General features: G+C 36.8%; 1 long non-coding RNA gene across 2 annotated transcripts in view; it reads left to right on the forward strand.

Annotated features, from left to right (window-relative positions):
• The first annotated feature begins 2155 nt into the window (after positions 1-2155).
• LOC144082798 (uncharacterized) overlaps positions 2156-24828 on the forward strand; it is a 48097-nt gene continuing 25424 nt past the window's right edge. For both annotated transcript variants that reach the window (XR_013303351.1, XR_013303352.1), the window contains exons 1-2: positions 2156-2242; positions 24253-24397. This is a non-coding gene — a long non-coding RNA (uncharacterized LOC144082798). The remainder of the gene's footprint in view (positions 2243-24252; positions 24398-24828) is intronic.

Here is a 24828-nt window from a genome sequence, read left to right on the forward strand (position 1 = left end):
ATCAACATTTTGCAGCCCACTGACAAGAACATTGGTGTTATCCCACACTTAAATGCACTATAAAAAGGGGACAATGGGCTAAATGTAGTTATTATCCAGCCATTTTTAAATGCCAACCTCACAAAAGCACTTGCGGCAAGTGTAGTACAGCAAAATAAAACCTGAGAGACATTCAAAGAACACACTAAATCGCTGTCAGCTTTACAAGAAACCCTCTCTTTTCATTGCAATAATACCCAATAGTTTGCATGCTTTAAATAAAATATATTTTTCTCGGCCAATGTGCTGCTGCTCAGTAAAGCGAGATGAACGGCCGAGTGTAATGTAATGTTGCCTGACGGACAGCAGTAATGGATAATAAATCCCTGGTTCAGGTATTGTTTGATCATAAATCACACTCAGACTGTGGGCCAAAGTCGAATCTATCAGGTTTCAGTGCAACAGTAGGCAGCCAGCAAGAGAAGTGTGAATAAATCCTAGATTGCTTCATGGTTTGTCTTATAAACTGTCTATTTAGAGAAGAATAGTAGAAGTTAAAAAATCAAATCAAATACATTTTTAGGACCCTCATTTGACCCACAAGCTGCCATTGACAGTGCTAAAGGTCAAATCTATTTTAATTGCCGGCAACAAATGATAGCTGCCAGCCGCTCACCATCAAATGGATTGGACATCTAGGAATTAAATATGAGCACCTTAAATGTAATGTTGTCAATAGCAGGCAAATGAAGTTCGAGTTAAATTCATTTGCAGGAACAAATTTAATTATATTTATTTATCTTTTTTTTGCTATATTATTGAGGGAAATAAAAACTAAATGACACTTAGGAAAAGGAGTGTCCAATTCATGTGTCATCTGGGGTGTGGCACCAATGCAAGTTCTGGAAAGCTGTATGGAAAGATTGCTAATATGCTATGCGGCTTGTTTATGGACTGCAAGGTCATTGTGAAGACTAAAAGAATCCCCTGTGACAAATTTGTTTTCAAAACGTTTCACTTTGCTTCTCTGTCATGACTGAGAAATACTGTGCGATTGTGCTGACTTCAGGAGAACGCTTTGATCAAGGCCTGATGTATTACTCTGTCCTGCTTCCTGGAATTCAAATGTGTCTAACTCCTGTTTCGGGGGGAAAAAGGGAAAGTGGTCCTTTGGCAGCCCCGCTAAAGTGCTTCTTTTTGCCACATGGGAATAAAGCAAGCATGTCATTACCTCCCAAGTAAAGAATGAGGGTTTTATCTTAGGTTCGATTCCTGGCTACATTTTTTATTTATTTCAATCAGGATTTAAATGGGAAAAAAAATTCACTAGTGACAGTACAAAACCATATTAAAAGATAACATGTGTGTGATGTATCAGATTAAGAGGAAAAACATATTTTAATTCAATACATATGCGGGTAAGTTCAATATGTTAACATGACCCGTTGAATAAATGTCAAATTAATTATTTTGTATGATTTGCTTCCCTATTTGAATCAATCACTGAGAAGAATGTTCAGACACATTCACCTTTAAGAGGTTTCATGCAAAGGTTATTTTCTTAAAATCAGGACTATTTGACAATCATAAAATAGACATACTTTACTCAAATAGTCAAACATTTGTGGGGTTTGTGCAAGGCAGGAGGTTTAACCCATTCTAAAATAAATACTCTTTGACAGACTTTAAGTGGTGTGTAAAAATCTGGATAATGGGACTTTAAATGTCAATGTTTTGGTTTATTTTTACTTGGTTTCTTCCTGGTTTTGTTTCCTGGTTTCTTGTTCATGTCATTGGATTGTCTTAAGTGTTCCAGCTGTTGGCTGTCTCTGCAGGTGTTCCTCATTATCTTGCAAATGTTTGGTTCAATGCTTTCTTTCTGGCCTCATTTGTTGTAAGATGTTTAAATGTATGGTAGTGTCACATTTTCTTTGTCCTCTTCTGATTGTTTTCAAGTCAAAATTTTTAGTTCTTTAGTTATTGCTCTCTTTGTACTGGATTTTTGTCATTGGAGTATGGATATCTTACATATGAGAGAAAAAAGGTTAATTTATATTTTAATTTATGTATATTGTATTTCAAAAATTATTTATTTGATTATGCATCGTTGGTCATGATTTAATATTTAATTTTAACATTAATATCTGTAAAATGTCATTGATTGTTGTTTCATCATAGGTGAAGCTTCCTCTTCAAGTGTTCTTTTCTGTCGTCAGGGCTGATTAAAATAACGGAAGGAAGTACTTCAATGTGGCAATAAATGGTAAGTGGGGAAATTTAAATGCAAAATAAGATGAGAGTTATGCTATTGATGCTTATAGCATTGTTGATCACCTCTTAAAGGTGATTGCAGTCAACATACAAAATTGCAACTGTGGACATATACTTATGTGCAATGACTCACTCATCAATGATTACTATAGTTGTTTTTACTTCTCACACCACAAATGATTCTTTAGAGATGGAAAATGACTGTTATTGAGTTACATTGAAGAGAGGATCCTACCCCCCATAAAAGTATTTTATGTGCAATCCCCTATTTGACCATCAAATTCAAGTGCAAAAAGTGTTAGTATCATTGAAAGCTAAAAGGACTGGCATGTGTTCCTTATATTTTATGCAGGGTAAACTATTGAGTTTTCTTAGAAAGTATAAAATTTTCACAGACAGAACTTGGTGGTGTCATATTCCTACTCTGTTTAGAGACTGTTTTTCCAACCTTAACATAAATGGAATCATTCATTCCTCTATCCAACCATCTGTCTCTGTCCAGAATACACACATTTTATTCTCAAAACATTGCTGTTTTTCCTTGAGGTGCAGTTAGTTGTAGACAGCTGAGACTTGACCTAAAGAGTCAACCCATCTATGTGGTGACATGCGCTTGCTCACTGCTTGGTTTTCCCAACAGATACATCATGGCAATTCTCACTCACTGTACTTGACAGCATAGACTTATGTTTTAGATCTGGTTTGAAAAGCACTGGATTGTTGAAGTGGTCAAAAGTCTTTTTGTATTGCTGTATTTTATATTGTTTTTTGTTTTTTTCCGCATACTTTTCTTCCTTCAATTGTGGTCCCTTATAAAACTAGTAGATGAAAATCCTACAAATGACCAATAATGTTAAAGAAATCCTTTGGTTGCTGCATGTATTTCTCTTTGGATGGTAGACTGAAAGGAATACTTGCTGTTTCATGTTTAATCTGATAATGCTACATTTTGGTGGTTTGAGTTAAAAAAAGTGGGCATTGGTGTGTATCTGTGTGTTTTCAGAGCAGTTGTGATCAATTCAAAGCATTGATTCTTAAATCACTAGGACTAATAAAAATATTCACATGCTGCGTAACACGGATATTTGAGTTCACACAGTGACGTAAATCTCAGATGTTGTTCATCATTAAAAACTTATGACTGTTCTCAAGCAATATCCTTAGACATTTTGCCAGAATCGTATGAGATGAGAATTTATACCATTACTGAAAAATGCTGTATGCATATGTAACTCTTCACTAATTTGTATGACCCTAGTTTTTTGGATGCCCTTTGAGGAACCACAACATTGTTTTAAAAATACGTTTTCTGAATGAATTCTTAAGATTAAGTGAGTCAATCGCTCCATTTGGAGTTGGGTTGCTTGCATAACATTGCTGCATTTCTTCATTCAAAACATTTTGAAATTAAAACTTGATTACACAAGGTTGACCACATGCCCTTCAAAACAAAGGCTTACAAAAAATGATGTGCTTCAGCTACAAAGAGGCCTTGATAGAAGCTTTAGCTTTCAACTTTGCTCAATCAATAACAAACCTAGCACCATTCAACTTCTTGTTTGTCAAGGATTTATAAAAAAAAACTCAAAAGAGGAAGAAAAACAACTAGAAAATGTTTTTCTGAAGGTTCCTTCGAGATAATTTTTTGTTATAAAAGTATATTTACAATAAATGAAAATGCACAAATCATAAAATTGTGTACTGTATTTTTCAGATTAGTCAATTTTTTTTTGGTAGGGCAATTTTATTTAATCAGAAACCAATACAAAATGTCTTAAAGTAATAATAGAACAACGGGCTTAATAGGCATCTGTTAACATAGCAGTTTCAGATAATTGTAGCCTAAAAGGCAACAACATAACAGAATGTCACTGGTCAGACAGAGAAAAAAGAACCATACTGTAAAAAAGTGCCACTTACAGTTTGTAAAATACAGTACTCTATATACAATATATCACATTAAGTAAAAGTTGACCCTTGAGAGACAACTCAATTCTGGGCTATTTCTTTGTATTATCCTGTTATTATTCCTCCTTCAGCCATGTTGGCAACAATAAAATGAAAAATAAATTTATTAAAAATATCTGAAACCTTTGTGTAAGGAGCATCAAGTTGCTTGGAAGGTTTTCTATAGCTTTTACCTTTAATGTGTGTGTCTAGAACTTTCTAATCTTGCGATAAATCTGTCTTTTGCTTACTCTTATGTTTAGACAAACATCCTCCAAAATAGCATTCTACATATACAACAGTGTCTCACTGTTATTATTATTATTTTCAAATTGACCCATAATCCAGAGTTGGTGTTGTTTGAGTCCGCTATTGAAACAACAACCAACAGCAAAAAGGCAGTTGTTGTACAGAAGCAAAACATTTACGTCCTGTGGATTGTTGCCAGCTTCTTTATAAAGACATATTGCAAAGGTAACCTTTTTGAGCAGCACATTGCATGGCGGTAAATGCTTTTCAATCTTCCCTGATTCGAGACAAAATCGTACTTTCCAATTGGCCACACCATGAGAAAAAAGCTTCACATCAGTGCCTGAGATAACATTGGCCTCCAATATGTTTGTGATGCCCTGCGTATTTATGATTTGAAGTGCACTAGCGCTTGAAAAAAGCGCTGTAGAGTTGAATGACTCAATTAAAAGTTGGGCTCTTTCTGAATACATGTTATTTGTTCATGGTTCAGTGTTTGACCTGAAGAACATATTGGTCCTTTTTCGGATGGTCACTGTGAAAAAAAGAAAAAAAAGTGAAGGTTTTATCAATAGAATAAAATAAAATAAGGCAAAAGGTCTATTTGCAGCCAAAACAGATTGCATGCATCTTTTTTTATACAGCTGCACCATTATTTTTAAAATTACAGTAGGTCTCCACCAAAATAATCCCCTGAAATAATATAATAGAAAAAAATGATTTTAAAACAACCCAGCATTTTTATGCGCTGTTCAAAAATAATTCTCTCTTTTGAAACTTTTGTATTTAGCAAATGCTGTTAATTTACAGTAGCTTTGGCATAAACTATAGATGGGGTGCTAGTCTAATAAATTTGTTAAGCACTGTAAACATCTATTATTTACAATTCAGCAGCTGACAACCAATGTAAAGTGGCTTTCGCTGAGCAGGCGGCTAACCATTCAGGCACGTGAGCACACTTTGATGGCACGCTTGTTTACTGATGGATGCATAATTGCTGACTATATGACCTTTAAGCTTCTGCATTTTCAAGCGAGTTGAACTTCTCCCCACAACATATTTTAAGGCTTGGTAGAGAAATTTCTTCCTGGAAGGGGGGGTGGCAACAAAAGTGTTCTGGGGTCCAAAGGCCAGTCATGCAGAAGCATAGCTAACAGAGAAGTTCTCGCAGTAATTTCCTCCAGGAGATATGTATGAGGGACTTATCTAGGGAAATGTAGATGAAGACTAGCAGTAGGCGGCTTCAAGTTTGGTTCTCAAAACCCTTTTTATCTATTTATTTTTTTAAATACAGCCACATAGTGTCTTCTATTCTCCTGCTCTCAGATGAAATGAATTGAATGTATTTCTCCTCCTCTAAAAATCATCCTCGATGAGTTGGCATAATTTCTCGCACAACTCTTGGCCCAAAATTTGTGAAGCACCTTGGGCAGGGAACAAAATATAGAACTGGGACACACAGACAGACACAACCTCCCCCAGCAATCTCCTCCCAAGTTATTTTGATAGCCTGGGTGGCAGTGTGGGTTATTCTTTCATTAATTCACTATGAGAGTCTAAGCGTGTTCCTTTTGCAGTGGAGAGACTTCGGCCTACCTCTGCTTGACAATCACGCAGAAAGACATCCAATCTCTGGTTTGGATGATTACGCCACTATTCACCATGACCTTAGCATTCATATGTAATTTGTGCGAGAGAATTCATGCACCGTTTTATGGCAACACAATCTCAGCCCGAGCTTTTATTGAGTGTCAACAAGGACAAGACAAATCGGTACAACATCTGGTGGTCATTATTTAGTTTTACTCACATACTATGAACATACAACAAAAGAAACTTGATTGATGTCTTCTTGAAATGGTGCCAACAGATGATGATTTATGAGTAAAGAATTAGAATAGAATTTTTGACTAGACAGGGGAGTTGACCAATGAGTCCAGTTTGTTGTGTGTATTATGCTGTGTGGCAAAGTCCGCCACTTCATCAAGTATTCTTTGTTTGTTTGTTTGTTTTATGTTTTAGATAAATTCTTAAGCACACATCTGCTGACATTTTTAAACCATGCGGAAGTTCACGCAGATGTTCTCTTCTGTTAGTGTAGGATTGTTTATATGACTTAGACACTTTTTACTGCGACCCCCTACAGTCGTAGAGAGCCACACAGTGTATAAATGTTGCAAAACGCGTGCTGGTTGGACTCGGCATGTGTCATTTCCAGGCTGTTAAAATTAAAAAGATGTTCACATTACTATTCGTCAGTTTGAGTTAACTTGGTACTCCTACTATTGTTAATAAACTAATGATATAGTATTATTCAAAATTAATATATATCATTTAAATGTGTATTATTTAGATTTATTTTATTTATACTTGACATTAGAAATTAATAAAAATTTAATCAATGGAATTTTTATATAACTATTCATTAATTTAATTAAAGAATCATTTAGAATTCTTTTTTGATCCCGCTGCTGGAAAAAATGGATGTGGTAATATTTTTATAAATACTCAATTATCGTACATATTTGATATTGGGGGGACTATTATTATGCAGTATAGTCCACATTGTATTGTACTGTTAATACCTCCCTGACAATGTCAGACGTAAAGTAATATATATTTTAAAGACATCATGTTTAATGCAGCTTCTGTGCTGGATGTTAAATTGGCCATAATGATGCCTCTCAAAGACGTAAGGTAATTTTAATTACCTCACTTAATAGATGTTATGTGGATTTTCTGGGAATTAGCATTCCAGTTAGTGCTTTGTTCTGGGTGTTATATGCCCCTGTTTTTATGTAGAAGTTATATGACTACATAGTGAGCATACATTATAGGGCATGTGCAATATTTATAGATGTCATGTAATGGTTTATTTTGTACAAGAATACATCCATTCATTATAAAAATTGCTTACATACAAATAAAAGCCACTACCTTACAAACACCATCCTCTAAAAAAAACACTGTTCTGCAGCTGTGTAAATAAACAGATGTGGTGGTGTATGATAATAAGGGCAATACACCAAACACCAAATTTAAATGACAATGTAAATCAATCAAAAAGGAACTTTTAAGAGGTAAAAACAAGAGACAGCTTCCCTTTTTTGAACTCTTTCAAGAGGACTAAAAGGATGGAGTTGGTAAGTAGCGTCAGCCTTTTTTACATTAAGAGCATTTTTTTTTGTTGTTGAAGAGGAAGCTCTATCAGGGATGTGCAGGCAATTACACCAAATTCTCTCATGCATGAAATCCCAGCTGCTTGTTATTGATAAATTCCCAAACACATTATAAGACTTTTCATATTACCTCTCCTCCTTATTAATACTCATGCATTTTATTTTGTCAAAATCATGTGATTTAAAAAAATATATTATTTCATGAATTTGTGGCAGGTTGGTGTAACAGGAAAAAAAATCTTAGGTAAGATTGAATGAGAGGAGGGAACAAAAGGGAGGTAAGGAAGCGTAAAAGAATGTAGGATTAAAGTGTTGGACAAGCAGACCGCATCAATCTATCTTTTTTTTAGAGCACTAGTGGCCCAGGTCTTCATTATTAGTACCTAAGGCATAAGCCAAACATATTCGGCCTCTGTTTTGTATTCATGCATCATAGCTCTACATTAACACAAGCCATTTCTCTTTACATAGCTCAATGTGATTTTGTTTAAAACCATTTGAAGGTCAAATGAATGAAAGAAATAAAAACAAAATCTAAAATTACTCTTTCTAAGTACTCCCTTGCCTCTGAGTCATTATTCAAACATAGAGTTGCTTATTTAAAACGACATCTCAATTGTAGAGAGTGCAGATGGATGAATAGCATCAATTGGAACGAATAAGTTAGCGGAAAAAAGTTTTGACATTACTTTTCGGTCAGTAAATAGGTATTTCAAACACTAAATGAGGCAGGTATTCAACTCGATTAACGGAGAATTGTTACACCCGCAATCCCTGATAGTAATGGCACTGCACATTTGCTACAAAAGCTCTACTCTGCATTAATGCTTTTGTCCAAACTATCAAGGGACAAATGTTACGCTCTGGCAACCTCTGCATGCGTGAGATTTGCACTGTAGATGTTTGTAAACGCACAAAAGGCCATTCACAGACGGACATTACTTGGACTACCACATTTTCTGGCACTGCCGGGAGCCCATCCTGGGCCCTCTAACCCACAGTATGGGAAGCAGATAAGAAAATTTCAGCAATAAATGCATTTAAATGTAAATGTGGCTGTGGGATATTCTGCATAGAGACCCTGAGCTCCAACAATGACAACCCTTTATTACGGTGCAATTAATCATCTCGTTGGGCTGGAGATTAATAACAGTGGAAAGTTAAACGCATTTCGAGCCAGTGTGCATGGATTGAGCTGGTAAGCCTTTGAAAAATGATGAAAGTTGCAATATAATTGGAGTGCACAATGTTCTGCCCTCAAATATTTACAGAGGGTAAATATTTATCAGCAAAGTGTTAAGGGACATAGAATAGCTGCCATCACTGAAAACATTTCATGCTGATGGATGCAAACTTTTTTTCCCCCAGGGGAACGTCGTAATGACACATGCTTTTATGCCAGTGGGCGCTTTGGGATGCTACATAAAACAGCAGTGCCCTTTCAACACATAGCCACACAAGTCCCAAAGTACTCACCACTGATGAATTTCTGATTTATGTCATTTCAAGGTAGACGAATGTTTTATTCTTTAGATCAGAAATATATAGAACGCTTATTTCAAAAAGAAAATAGTCAGAGGGTACGGCATCATTGTGAACTCGTGGGTGCAGAAAGTAGAAGGGGCATGTCCCACCCATATTTATAGTAGCGTGATTCAAACCGTCTTCTGCAGGCTTAAAAAAGTTCCAATAAAATCTGAGGTTAGATTTGTTTCACAATCACAGTAATGCAATGGCAGATTTTTAGCACTACGTATAGTTTATTGTGAAATGTACACCGTTATTTCTCACAATACTTACAAAACAGCATGTGTTGGCAGTGACATTCATTTAACTTTAACTTACTTATATATTGCATGATTCAAGTCAGGCATTGAAATGACAGTTTTTTTGCAGACACGGGGGAGCTCTTGTGATCATTGGTGCCACAGTGTAACACAGGGAAGCCGTTCGCCAGGTCTGCCTAGACTGCAACATTAAAGGTGTTAAAGACCAGATTAGTATGCATTGGCTGCCTCGATCCATCTGTCTCCATCCTGACAAGGCACAGGTGGGGAGAGTGAGTGCACATACAAACCTGCAAGTACTATCTCTTAGAGTCTGTTAGCCCAAACAATATGCCACTTGGTCTTTTAGTCTTGTTCCACCTCAGATTCTCTGTAAGGAAAAAAAATAGCGACAGTGCGAAGTAGAACAGATTTGTGAAGCAGATATATGTATCTGCTCTGTAGAACAACCTGCTCTCACCAAATGAATATGATGGATAGTTTCCCAAATCCTTAATTTACTGGCTGAGTTCACTAAGAACATATTCTTATTCATAGTGACAAAACAAAGCATCCGTAGCGAAGAAACAGGGCTCTTACATGGTTGCATAGCAGGGGGTTGTAATGGATTTCTTGCAAAAGCTTAACACCTGTGGCTCGAATAGCAGTGTGGGATTTTCTCAACTACTGATGGTGATCGCAATGACAACATATTCATTAATAATACCTCTGCATGCCACGGAAGCCAGCTACTGCCAACGGCTATGCTGCAAACGCTGATTTTGGCACACAAGCATATCTCTAAATGCTTAAGCTTCTACATGCTTTAAAAGGCAAAATTTTCATATTAGAGATCCGCTTTTATACAAGCTTGACCTCCGTTCCAGTATGTAAATATTGTACTTGGGATTAAAGTGATTTACGTGTTTGCTTGTTTTTGCCAAATTTACAGATTTTAAATCTGGGTCTTTTATGTTGCACTGTATTTTCATTGTGAACGTCATACGCATGGGCTTTTCAACATGATGTCATTAAATATTGGGTCCCCTTACTTCCATTATTGAAACAATGTATACCATATACGTACTGGATATATAATCTATATTAAATGTCATGACTGGTAAGTGCCTGTTTTGCCCCTAACAAAAGGCGACAGCAGATTGCATACTTTATCAGTGGCTCACTCCATTTAACACAAGCTGACAGATATATGGCACTTTTTCTAACACACTCTTAATGGCAGTGTCCTACGCCATCCCACATACAACTGAGGAAATCAGTGCATGTTTTTTTTCCAGAAATAATTTCAAAGTTGGGCAGCCTGGTGACGCGAGTGGTTAGCGCGTCGGCCTCACAGCTTTGGGGTTCTGGGTGGAGTTTGTATGTTCTCCCTGGGCCTGCGTGGGTTTCCTCCGGGCACTCTAGTTTCCTCCCACATTCTAAAACATGCATGGTAGGTTGATTGGACACTCTAAATTGCCCCAAGGTATGGGTGTGAGTGTGCATGGTTGTCCGTCTCCTTGTGCCCTGCGTTCGGCTTTCTCTGGTAAGTTAAAAATGTAGAACATCTTATTTTTTACCTTCCATCCAACCACTCAGCAGCAAATGAGAAGTTGACATATTGATTTGTGTCAATGGCATGAACAAATAGAACTCGTATGCACAACCCCCATCAAAGAAATAAGAAAAGTCACCCATTCCACCAAAAAGTTGCCTCCAGTTAATGCATAAGAAGATAAGTGGTACCGTACACAAGGGTTTTCATCCAGTCACTGCGGGTTTGGTTCCAAGCCAATGACCCATCACTTCGCCGCCAGAGCTCTAGTGTTGGTCCCAAGCCAAGATATGACTGAATTTTGCTCAAAAGAAGCACGCTTACTTTCAGTTCTAAACATGCCACTACTGAGCTCAAAATTACATTATCCACTTAGTGAATGCTGCAAGGCACTCCAAGTCAAGAAAGTTGTCAGTTAGTTGTTTATTCTTTTGCTTCCTTCTTAGTGTAATTTGAAAAGGCGAATTGCATAACGGGGCAGCCCGGTGGATAGAGGTGGGGGCGTCGGCCTCAGAGTTCTGGGGTCGAGGGTTCGATCCCAGGTCATTTCTCACTGTGTGGAGTTTGCTTGTTCTCCCCGGGCTTGTGTGGGATTTCTTCGGGTATTCCGGTAGAACACTCTAAATTGCCCCTAGGTATGAGTGTGATGTATGGTTGTCTGTCTCCTTGTGCCCTGGGATTGGCTGGCCACCAATTCAGGGTGTCCCTGCCTGGTGCCCACAGTTTGCTGGGATAGGCTCTGGCACCCCCTGCGACCTTTGTAAGGATAAGTGGTTCAGAAAATGGATGCATGAAATTAGAAGTTTGAATTGTTTGATATCCAAAATTTTGGGCAACAAACCAAACAAGGAGCGTGTTAGTGTTAGTGTTAGTGTTCTGCCGTCATAACCTTCCATAACACAGAACCAGTCCATCCTTTTTGATGAATGGTTTAAATGCCTTTCAGCGAAGAAAAATAATCCAGCAACCAATTTACCGTGAAGCACCACTTTCAAAGCAAATTATTTTCACTCTCCACTACATCGACTGCTCTTATGAATAGAACATATTCCCTGGAGGGAAATATGTTTTCTTGAGACAACAGCTACTAGTTGTTGCTCTTTATCTTCCATATTTTTACTTTTGCATATACATAGTCAAAATGTTGTCAGGTTCCACCAAGCCGCATGATCGCAGACAATTTGCCTCCTGTGCATTGACTTGGGTGCTGAGTTGTCAGATCACATCATGGTGGTAGTAAACAACCCTATGTTAGGCACACCGGAGCTGCGGAATGTTTGATTCCTATAGCTGCTTTCGTCTCCCAGGGATCCCTTCATGTTGTAAACATCCCAAAGTGAGTACAGAGCTCCACAAAATGGTAATCCTTCTCTTTACATTGGTAGAGATTAACGTAGCAGCAGGCATAAAGCTTTGGAAAATAATTATTTTAAGAATGGTGCCTTAAAAAGCTGGTGTTTATTATAATGATTGCGGTTGTTGTTATTTAACAGCACGCACAGTAATGTCAATATTTGCAAAGCATTTGTACAACCATTCAACATAGTCCCTTTGATTTGTTTCATTCTTATCACAATACATGCGACATATACACTGGCACAAAAAATAAAACCTGCCACTTAGCTTGTAAACACTGACAGATTTTATACTGGCTCAAGATGGACAAATTGAGGCTTTTGAAGACTGACTGTACGGCCAAAATGTGTCATATGATCCCTCCTATTTTGCTTTTGAACATACAATACATTTCAAATGAGAGTTGAAGGAAATGAAAAATTCATATTTATTTTAAAATGCAATAATGATTGAGACCTGGTGTAATTCTTGATCCAAAATATTAAGTCAACCTAAGTGGACAGCAGGTCCTTAGAAGATTATTTATCTATTTTTTTTAATTACCAAAAAGTCACTTGTCCAATAAAGTGTTATCCATATGGACTTTTGGCTAACTCAGCATCCCAGTCATTTCCTTACCTTTCCTGCTCTCCCTCTTCATGTCATTTAGGGTAATATATTTGTTTCTTTCTCACTGGGCAGTCTCACGGTTAGTGAGATGTGAAAAGTCAGTAACATTAGGTATCACCAGGTCTTTGATCATGTCTTTTTTCTCCTATTACCCTTGTTCAATGTCTTGACCTGTTGCCTTAAAGGCTCAGTTTAGAGAAGTGTAATTTTCTGTAAAATAATTTGCACTTTAGGAATAATCTTCTGGTTTCTTTGTTTTTTTTTGTGTGTTTTTTTTTGCCTAAGCGCATTTATGAAGAATATCATCCAGTAGATATTTTCATTCACACTAATCTGTGGTCGTTTCAGAGTAAATGTGGTGTATGAAAGAGCACCCTTTCCCAGGTGTTTGATCCACATGCTATACGTACAGTTACTGTATGTTACTCTATGCTGGCATTTCCCAGAGGTGAGGGTGTTGAGGGCGGGCATCTGTCTACTTAAACATACCTCTACTTTGAGAAAACTCTTTTATCATGCCACAATGTTTCCTAAGGGAATTGACATATGGATGCAGTTTGAAGCTTATGAACTCTCCCAGGAGGCTCTATCAGTGTGTTGTTCTGGGTCAAAATTCCGCAATGGGTCTTTTTACAGTAAAGGATACTTGGCAGTTTGCTTTTGATATGGAATTTGATTTAACTAAATTTGGATTCTTTCCTTTGCATGATGGATGCTCTTGGACTGCTGGAACGGTTTTATATGTAAAGAGGAAGTAAACCAGTTTTTTTTTTTCAATTAAGAACTTGCAACTGGACAGAAGAGGTCTTAACATTATTGTCACTCGGAACAAAATGACTGCAAAATTTGAAATATAAATTGTCATAAATGTGTTTCATATTTATAGAATGAATCTGTTTTTATCAGCGGGAAAAATATCATGGTTCTCAAAATTAATTTATCAAATATATGTTTGCCCCATGGGGTTAGCATATTATTCTAAAATAAGTTTGACTTTTAGAGGATAAGGGTCACTTTCGGGGTGAACTTTCAGAAAGCTTTTCATTCAACTTTTAGGGCTCTATTGTCCCAGGAAAGACTTTCAACTTATTGCGTAGGTGTGCTAGACCAGGTTTTAGTAATTTCATGGATGAGCGCATGAGGGTAAATTTGAAATAGAATGATTTGTGTGAACACTGCCAGGACCTTTCACACCAATCAACGTGTTTCCTTCCATACCCTTTGAAAGTGGCATCCTTGTGGTGCACCTCTCACTCAAGACCTGAAGAAGGAAAAAACTGGTTTGCTTGAGTCAGAGGTAAATGAGACATCCATGAGGATTGGAGATCACCAATTTGTACTGTGAAATGGGTACTTGAAATTTGCCTTTATACCCAAGTTGTTCTGTCTGTGTGTGACCCAACAACAATTGGTAAAATATATTTTTTTAAATAATAATTTTTAAAACGAATTTCCTGTGCAGGGTTTGGAAAAAAAAACACTGGTAAAAAGCGACTAGGAAAAGGGTGGAATCAACAACTAAGGATAATAAAATACATTTTTCATTTAAATATTTGGATGAATCTATGACCAACCTCTGGGAAATGGGACCTTTAATATTTGAGCTTCTTCCAGGAAAAAGTCTTTTGTTTGACTGTTTAATCAAATATGTCCTTTTTTAGTTAAGAAATATTCTATGTGAATGCAACTGTAAATGGTTGTTTGCCCTTGAGGCTTTCATTACTAGTTTATACCTAGTATGTATGCGAGCAAGGATATCAAAAAAAAAAAAAGCTAAAGGACAGATTTTGTGTCTGTGTGTGAAGTGGGTCTGAGGGAAAACGTTAGAGATCGACAGCTGATTCCACTGTTGAAGATGGACAGGTTTATTTAGTCAACTTAATCTTCGGTGTGACGTTGACATCAGTTTGCAATCCTCAAGCTGATGCCTGCAACTTACCTGCTGAAGGGGAGTCAACTCATCGTGAGTTATCTTAATGAAAAGATTTCAGGGACAGAACATGACAAGGGATTGAGCCACAAGGAGTCAACACAACCTTAAATGAAAATGTAGCGAATACTGTAAATTCAGGCACATGAGAAGAATAGGGTGTTAGTCACATTTAAGATACTAAAGATAATCTGAAATATTAAATTTACATTGCAAAGTATTTCACTTGTTTTTCACTTTAATAACAGTTACCTATGTTTGAAAATAATAATGAATAAACTTTAGCCTGAGGAAATAAAAATGACATGATAACCTTTCACAAATTGTGGCTAAATGTCAGATACCAATTAATTGAGAAGGACTATGTGCAAATTCCTATCCTTTCTCATGAGTCGTGAATGTGCTGTGATTGTGCTCGGGCTCAAATGTCTTTGTCCCGAGCTCTCAGCTCCGTTTTGAGATAAACACACTGATGTCAATCTGTGCTTCACTGATCACCCACTCTAAGCCACAATCATCCTTCCTCAAGTGACCAGGAATCTGAAGCAGGAGACTGTTCCTTTTACTGCAAAAAAGAGATGAATGTGGCTCACTAAGCTGTGAGGCTTAACCTACAGCTCAAGGAGTAGTTTGGAACTCTCTGCAAATCTGACATATTGAAAAGCTGCAGGGGAAGGAATAAAATCACAGGCACCGTGCAAACATTGATATCCAAATGATAATATGTGGTGTGGAAATCAGACAATGCAAAGAAAGTCATGTTTGTAAGAATTTGGCTCAAGTAAGAAGACTGTTACTTCAGGATACTATTATTCAAATACAAGTCCAAATAATGCTTAATCCTGAGTGAGATGAATCCAAATCCAAAAGTTATGAGTAACGTTACCATTCATTTTCAATTGGATCCTGAACGTGGGGATGAATTTAGCAGAATGCAGCAAAATTGTTTGAGTAAAAGGAGTACAAAATACAATTCATACAAAAAGTTACTTATTTTAATGCAAGAGTGTAAATGTTGTGAATGAGTTCGCACGGTGATGTCTCTAGTTTGCGGCAGATCTTTTCAAATTAATCCTCTCATCCTTGAGAAACCAATTGATTCTTGTGACTCGGCTTGCCTCAGACACCTGGAGGTCAGTCAGTGGTTCAGCTAACCCAGTGTCACAGTGCCCAAATGCTTAGCATTATTGACACAGAGCTAAACTGTCCTAATCCAAACTTTTAGTGAGGACTTTTCAGTCCACCTGGATAACAGCCTAAAAAAGAATATATTATGTTTGCTCTTTCTCGTGTTATAATTTTTTTTAAATGAAACTAACTGCTTAACCAAAAACACAATCTTCTTAAGAATTTGGTAAATAACGATAAGATGACTTCCATTAATGTTGAAACAATCTCATCTGAAAATATGAATTATTTTATTGTAGGGTGTAAAACAATGATTTGGCATTGACTGCAATTAGTTATTTTAATGACGCCTACATATTTGTCAACAGGCAGCAGTAGTAGAAACTGTGGGGATAAGCATCAATTTCCCCAAAGATCAAGTGATTGTGGTTAAATCCTGATTAAAGCTCTTTAATATGGAGAGGGCAGTGACACAGTTCTGATGACGTTGCTGTTGCCTGTGGGAAAATGACCTTTTGTTTGTTTTCATAATGACATGAGTGAAAGAGGGAGTCATGTTTTTCAAATTGTAGAAGCTGACCTACCCCTTGGTCATTAGGTCATTTTTAATATACTGCTAAAGGGTCATCATTAAAGTACAGTCAGAAAATATCTAGGGTTCCCCTCCATCTAAAATCAAGTGTAATTTTTACCTTCAAAACACACCGTTTTCGGACGTCTCATCAAAAATAGTGGAGCGAATGTAGTCATGTCATATTGATTTTTTTCATAATTGACAGCTAGTTAAAATCCCAGATCTGTATATCTGCATATTGGCTTTATATAGCCACAGAACTAAAGGGTGCCTTAGAAGAAGACATCAATGTTTTATTCTGCACTCAACTGAAGCCTACTGTTTCTGCTGACAGTGTTAAGGTGGTCGTGAGGTCATTCATTCATTCGTTTTCTGAACTGCTTATCCTCACAAGGGCTGCAGGGGTTGTTTGAGCCTATCCCAGCTGACTTCAGACACCCAGACTTGGTGGCCAGCCAATCGCCAAGTGAAACACTTATCTTTGTGGATTAACTAGTTGTCAAAAAGGCTAAAGCGCCGGACTCCACCAGTCGAAAGTGACACATAATGAATTACATGCACGTTTCATGATGTGGTGCTGAATCTAAATGTATGAGCTCAGCAATATGGTCTATGCAACACATATTTAGATATGTCTTTCGTTCATTCAGTTCTATCATTAAAGAAAATGATGAGAGAATGCCGATAAATACAAATGGGCAAAGTTATTACAAGTCAGACTGCTTTCAAGCAGAAAAATATTGAGGACACCAAATGATGCTGTGGTAAAGAACTGAAGAAATCAAACGGCGAGAGAGAGCAAAAAACATAAACAAACAAGGTGGCATTAATCCAAATTCAATCTGACACTGCACATTTCCTTTTTATATCATCAGTTGGGTTCAAAACAAAACAATCGAAAAAAGAAGTACTCTTACAACATTCACTTTTTGGAAGTTGTTAACCCTTTTATAGGGCAGTCATTTAACTTACTGGCTGCCACTGACAGAGCCAGTAATCCAATCCATTTTTTTTACAAAGAATGGCTGGCATCAATGATTCCTGCTACCCCTCCAGTCAAAATCGAATGGAAGTCTGGCATCGTCAATGCTGCTTACATATGAGTTTGCACTGCAATTCTTCCCAGTTTATATGAATCGGATGTCTATTTTTTCAGACACAAGTAATGAGTTAACTATAAAAAAAGAGGCATTTGAGTGTTATTGTTTTTTTTTATTTGTTTTCATTCATTTTTGTCATGTAAACTATACAGCAAGGTTGATATACTAAAATCCTTATGCCACTTATTGAAGTATTACTTGGGTGAGAGTGTAACTGGAGTGAGACTTGGCACCTTGGGAAATAGAACGAACAGACAGTATTGCAGTGAAAAGAAGCCAAGTTTAACCACTGCCAAATTGATGTAGCAAGGTGTCAAAGTGTTGCTACAACACATAAGGGTGTGTCCAGTTCAACATATCACTCAAGTACACAACCGGCAATGTCATGGTTGGAACAGCACATGAGCAGTGCCGCAAAAACAGCAGATTCTCTAGAGAGCAGTGGTGTGAGTCTCTATTGCCTGTCTGGCACACAAAAGAGTCTTGCCTGCCCTTGAAGGCTGTAATACAGGAAACTATGCTCTTACCACCTTGCATCACCGAGCCTTTTCCTGAACTGGAGGTGGTGGAAGAGTTTACCTGCAAGCTGATAGTCTCTGGGAGTTTGTGTGTAATGAACATGCCAGAATGCACTTTTGATACTGGACAAATCTACATCAGTAGACACACTTATTTATGTAAAATTACAGTCTCTCAACTTAAGTAAATGGCTGGTGCTGAAAAGCAATGGTGAGTAGGGAAGGTTGTGCATTTAATGAACCACGGTTGGAATGAGTCTATGCAATTTCACACGTGAACGACGAATTACAGCTTCCTGGTGGGTGTGAGAAAACCTTCTACTGGAATAAAATGCCTCTCAAAATGATGATTATTACTTCATCACTGTGGCATATATTTGATGTAGTATTTTGTCTTTAAGAGAGCAATTTGCTTTGGTGGCATTGTAAGTCGTTCATCACGTGCAAAGGTAATGCATTGACACTTTACCTTTTTGTTAGCAGGTAGAAAATACTTAATATTTCCAAACACATGGAGAACACACCTTGATGTTGTTGGGAAGAGTTGAAGGTGGGATGGAAAGGTCCTACTAAATCAACATTTTGAGTACAGAAGAGCCTCGTAAATCTGCAAATGAACCAAAGTCAGCTTGGACAGGGATCAAAAGGGAACAGAAAATCATATTTTTCTCTTACACTCTAGGTTAATACATTTGCATATGTAAATAGTATTGATGTAAAAAAATCACTGGCCTCACAGGATGAGAAATGGAGCCGGTTGTTTCTGTATCCATCTGGTGCTATTCATTTTTATTTGATTGTTTTTACCTTTGGATGTTTTTCATGCAGTACAGTGGTTCTTTTTGCCATAATGCCACTGGAGAGTTAGATATTGGACCTGTGTAGCAGTTTATATTTGGGAATTTGATTTATTGAAAATACATTTGGACAGAACACCATTCGAGGGGAGAAGAGATTGAGATAGCGAGAAAAAAGAAAATTGCCAAAAAAAAGAAGACCAAAACAACACGGCATAACAGCAGTATGTCACAACAATAACTTTATACCTGATGTGGCGCAGCAAGTCTGCAACAATATGAGCGATAAGAACCTTACACTTGTGGTGCGACTATATGCTTTGCTAATAACCCCTGTCAAGAAATTCATGACAAATTCAATATACATATTTGTGATTTGTGAATTAATAGTCACAGATGTTTGGAGTTGAAAATTCAAGCCCAGGTGGACGAGCCAAGTAATGGGGAAAAAAATAAGTCCCTCTATGTTTTGAGGCCTGAATGAGAAATCTTTGGTAAGCCCTGCTGTGTGACAGCCAGATGCATTTTCAACTTGTTCCTTGCAGGCTTTCACCTCACTGTATGTCAGGACAAGCTGCAGCATCACTGGCAGTTTGATGGGAACAAATAGAATAAAAAACAGAAACATGGCCTTTGACGGACAATAGCCTCTGTAAATGTCTAGATCTACTAAATTTGAAAAAAGTATAAATAAAACACAATGGAATTAAGCCAAGGCATAGAAACAACATTATCTAATATTTTATTTTTGTCCTTGAAAGACCCTTTACTTAATTTACTTCAGTCTGACATATTGTCATGCTGTTCAGTTAGCACTTTGTTTCCCTGCTCATTTCATGCTAGCTCACTGCATTGTGTTACAGTGCCTTGAAACCTGCTCGTGTACTTCGCTTTCATACTTTGATCAGTCAGACATAAAAAGAAAAAGAAAAAAAGAGTCTTCAGGATCCTGTGAAAATTGTTTGCCTCATGCACCTGCCTGTGTGCCACTAAAGCCTAAATGAAAGTGACAAAAAGTGTTTGAAGTTACAAGAAAACACGTATATTTGCGTTCACGTGACATAATTCCCAAGTTAGTTACAAGGTGTCCACCTCATAAGGATGTGTTAAACAAGTGACCGCAGATGAATTAGAAAAAAATGTAGAGCTTTTGTTTTCACATCAGATTATTATTTCAAACCACGATTGAAAACGTATTCTAATCATATAATTCAGTGCTGGGTGTGGCGCATCCTTATTTGGGGGATTTATTGCTTGTGCGGGAAACTGCTTAATCTCTAATGGATTTGGCTTCTGAACGATGCATCTGATTTGAAGTCTTCATCCAGTTTATTTTCTTTGATTTTCATCCAGCCACTGAATAGAATTGTAGCAACTGGGTCTATTTGGTGTGGCTAATTGTTACATCGCAATAGCCAGAGTCACTATGAGGGGAAAATCCAAAAAGTGGGCCAGTGACGGACTGGCCATCTGGAGCATGGGAGAGCTTCTGATGGACTGGCAGCCTTGAGTTCACCACTTCTCCTGAATTCATTATTCTTTGGAAGCTAACTTGCCTCCGTTTACCACCCAGCATTTCTGTTTGCGCAAGTGAAGATATTACAGGCGGAGTGAGTTTAACATAAATTGTAAATAATAAATGAGCCTATACTGCTTTCAGAGTCCTTTGATAAAATTAGTAGCTGTGTAAAACTGAAATGAAAGAAAATAAATCTTATTTTTTAAATTAAATGCATTTACTGTATATCACAAATAGAGTAATGAAGTGATTTTCCTTTTTTCTTTCTTTTTTTTTTGCAGAAACTTTGGGTGGTAATGTACCCCTTGGTACTTTAAGAATCCAAAACTCATGTACTTTGATTTTTGGGCTTGTTGTTGTTTTGTTTGTGAATCTGCTGAGCAAAACCTCAGCTGACTCACAAACCCAATAATATTTATATTGCTATCGGGAATAAGAGGGGCGGTCCCCAAGTGTGTTTATCAGTCACATTTGGCTCTGTGAGGGTAGTATCAGATTCAGTAATGTGAATTTGAAAATCTTTGAGAAATGTATACTTTAACTCTGTGATACCTTAATTTAGATTTAAAACGTATACATTATAAAGCGTTAGGCAATAAATAAAAACAGTTATGATAAAAAGAAATATAGAAAATTGAATTTAAAAAATCACATTTCATCTCATTTTCTGAACCGCTTTATCCTCATTATGGTTGCGGGGGTTAAAATGAAAAAGCAGATAATTAAGAATATTGATCAAATCATAAAAGAAATAGAAAGGCAATGAATTCAAAATAAGTAAACAAAATGTGATGCAAAAAGTTGAATGTTAAAAATGAATGCATTTTTCTTCTTTTTTTACCGACTCATTTTGATAATTTCGTCCACAGCCCAACGTATAAAAGAAAAATCATTGATTTCATTACTTGAAGGATTTTACATTTGACGCCATGCACAATATTTAATATTCAAAGGTGCGTATCTAATATTTCTCAACTGTGCGTCTTTGAGCTTTAAACTAAACTTCAACCCCACCACCAGTACCGAGGAAATCTAAAGTACTAGTTGCCTTGAAAAAAAACAGTTGTTGTGGCACTAATAATGACTTCCAGTTGGAGAATGTAGTTGCCAGCAAAAGCATATGCAGAAATAGAGCTAATCCGGTTATAAGAGAATCAAAAGATGACCTAATTAAAAATAATGAGGCACAAATGTATACCAATCAGATTCAGGGGAGGTATGTGAACTTATTTTTTAAAAGAAATAACCAAAATGTATTTTTATGTCCAGTAACTTGAAGGTGCTTCAGTAACTTGAAGGTGCTTTCACAGGAGGGAAAAAAACAAACATAAGAAAATACAATGCATCATTTCTTTTTCCTTTATTTTTTCTTGAGACGCGTGTTTTTAATGACTCTGACTCTGTCTCTCGGCTAACCTTATTTGCCATGCAATTTGGGCTTCTTTGACATCATTTTCTTTCAATATTCATATTTTTATAAAATGATTTGGCTAGGAACTGAGCCAGTATTCTCCCAAGAGGCCCAGTATTGTATTATCGAGAAGCTAAAGACACACAGTACAATGCCAAAAGCAGTGTGCTATATTTCCAATGAATTTATTTTGAAAAGCCTTGGGCTTAGAATTTATTTTCACATAGACATTTAACAGTGAACTGGATAAATGTATGACATGTCCAGTGCTTCAGTAAACAGATGCACAGTGCAGCCTGCTCACAGCAAACCCTAAGGATCTCGTTGAGATTGCAGCTTTTCACCACCTGTTTATGTATCCTGTCATTTCAACTTGTGCCTACAGTAAGGTCATTTGGAATGAAATATATCAAAAAAATATCAAAAATTGATTATTGGAAAATGCATATGACTGCCGCCTACGTGATCCTCTCCTAATTTGATTAATTCAGTAGATGGAATGCTGATTTATTGATTGAAAAAATAAAAACAAGTTAGAAATATGTTGTTTAAAAAGTACATGAACATGATTTTTATTTAATTTACATCACATAGAAATGTGAGGCCAACACCCTACCACTCAGTCACCGAATAAATTTTTTTAAAGGGAAAAACCTAAAAAATGTCTAATTTCTTTCATCAAAGGCTACAGAAAAATAAATATACATTTTATTTTAGCAAGAAACATCAAATCAATGCACATTATTTACTTTTGCTGGCAGAAAAAAAATAATGCAGAGGGCCAGATCTTGCCCAAGAGCCCTGAGTTTGACACCTGTGATTAATATTGTGTATACATTCCTAATATTTGGAGTTTGTAATTGGGTTTTGCGTTTAACACTTTCTGCAATTCCATTAAAAAACTGACATTATAGAATGTGAGCTTTTTATGCAGCGAATGATCCTTTTATAAAACTTGATTAATTCCTCACACAATTCGCATAAAATTAATATCTCTGAATTATATTTGCACACGAATTAATTAAATGTGTTCATCAACAGTTTTCGAGAGTGGCCCTTTGCCCAAATAGTGTGGTGTCCTTGCCAGTTTCAAGTAGGTTCTTCTTCTGGATTGCCAGCTGAGGGACTCACTAATAAATGCTCGGTCACACATCGTGTGCAAGAACTTAATTTGAATACTTGTATTTCAGTGAAAATATGAAATCTCTTAAATAATATCTAGATTATGTTCATCTGCTTTTAATTAACTCAGTCTTACCTGCTTTTATTTATATTTTACATACTAACATACATGAGAATGCTGGGTTCAAAATGTTCTGGTCTATAGATTGTGCTTAAAGGAGACTTGTGAATGATTAAGTTGATTTATTGATGTATTTATTCACTGGGAGCTGCAAATTGATGCAGTAAATTGCCTTCAGCTAAGAAATAATAATAACGTGTCCAGACATTCCCAACTGCAAACTGGCACATTTCTAAAACCAGTTACACAATCCAGCCTTTACAGGGAGATCTTTTTGTGTCAGAAAAAAAACATCAGTCCCCAGTCCATTGCATCTGTCCCAGAAATGTAACAGTGTAAAAGCAATAAGCTTGGGCCTCCCATAGGATGTCCTCCATAGGGATAGCATATGTTTATTTTTGATGCTCAGTTGGCGGCAAAATGAGTGTGTGTTCTCTTTAGATCAAAAACACACAAAGAAATATTTTCTTGCTCAAGTTCATACTTGTTTAAGTGCCAGCTTTATATCAAAACAGCCTTATCACTTTGATCTCTAAACATTTTAATTACCTCCATTGTTGACATAGTTGGCTCTCCTATTGTAGTATTGTGCCCACAGATGTTATGAAAATGTGTCATATTTAAAAGGATAATTGGTGGTGAAAAACGTTTCTATTTATTTTTCCATGTTGCGTGTGTATTTATCCCACTTTAATCTGCTTAACCCTGAACCAGCCTATAAACTGGCTTTACACGATTGCAATATGCCCGGCCTTTAAATGCCTTTGTCATAATATTATTTATCCTACTTCATTTTGAGTGTTTGAGAGAAAGATAATTTCATTTTTTTTCTATATGTAGTACAAGTTTGTCATTAAAGTTGACTTTGACTTGATTCCGCATCACTTCTGCCACAAAATGGTACAGGAGCTTGAATAGCAGCAAAGAAAGTTGCCTTTGTGCTGTGCTCCCTCTCTTTCATACTGTATTTGCGAATGGTTGACCAATTCCCCATCACAGCCACTTCCCTACAACGCATGTGTTATTAGCAACCCAACTCTTATTACTTGCACAAGGGAAGACCTGCTTCAACATGAAGCTTCAAATCCCAGACAGTTAAACTTTTTTTTCTTCTTTTCCAGCTCTGCAGAGAAGTCACTGAATCAGTTCTGGACTCATCCATCATAGTCTGATTTGGTACTGATAAAAAAGAGCCAAGAAAAGAACAGCGAAAAGAATAATGGGGCACTTCCTTACCCGCTCTAGAAGACTTGAACCTAGCAAAAAGTGAGTATGCAAGTGGATATGCATTACAGTAGAACTGCACACTTTATTAGATTAAATACAAGGCTGACCAATTCTGCCATGCCCGTTCGACTACTTACACGCAAAAAGTAAAATTTCCCCCCTTATTGTTATTTGTTATGTTATGTATACAACTTGTAAAACTGACTAGGATTTGTCAAATCTGCTAAAGAATTATAGTGACATTTTATGTCAGAAATGTCAACAATTTATAGTTTCAGTAGACCAAAGTTGGTTTGATCCTTCGTGCGTCGACTTAACATCTTTGAAGAGCTTCCTCCACCGCATCAGTTCTTTGTGTTGTTCTCTCAAGCCAATTTAACATGAGTCGGCCGCGTAAGTCTGCTTACAGTTCCGTATAAACAAAAGATAATCAGTTTATCCTCTTGTAAACTCTGGTTCTCGTGCCCTGT

This window comes from Stigmatopora argus, chromosome 9, assembly GCF_051989625.1.
Source record: "Stigmatopora argus isolate UIUO_Sarg chromosome 9, RoL_Sarg_1.0, whole genome shotgun sequence".
NCBI classification, from domain to species: Eukaryota; Metazoa; Chordata; class Actinopteri; order Syngnathiformes; family Syngnathidae; genus Stigmatopora; species Stigmatopora argus.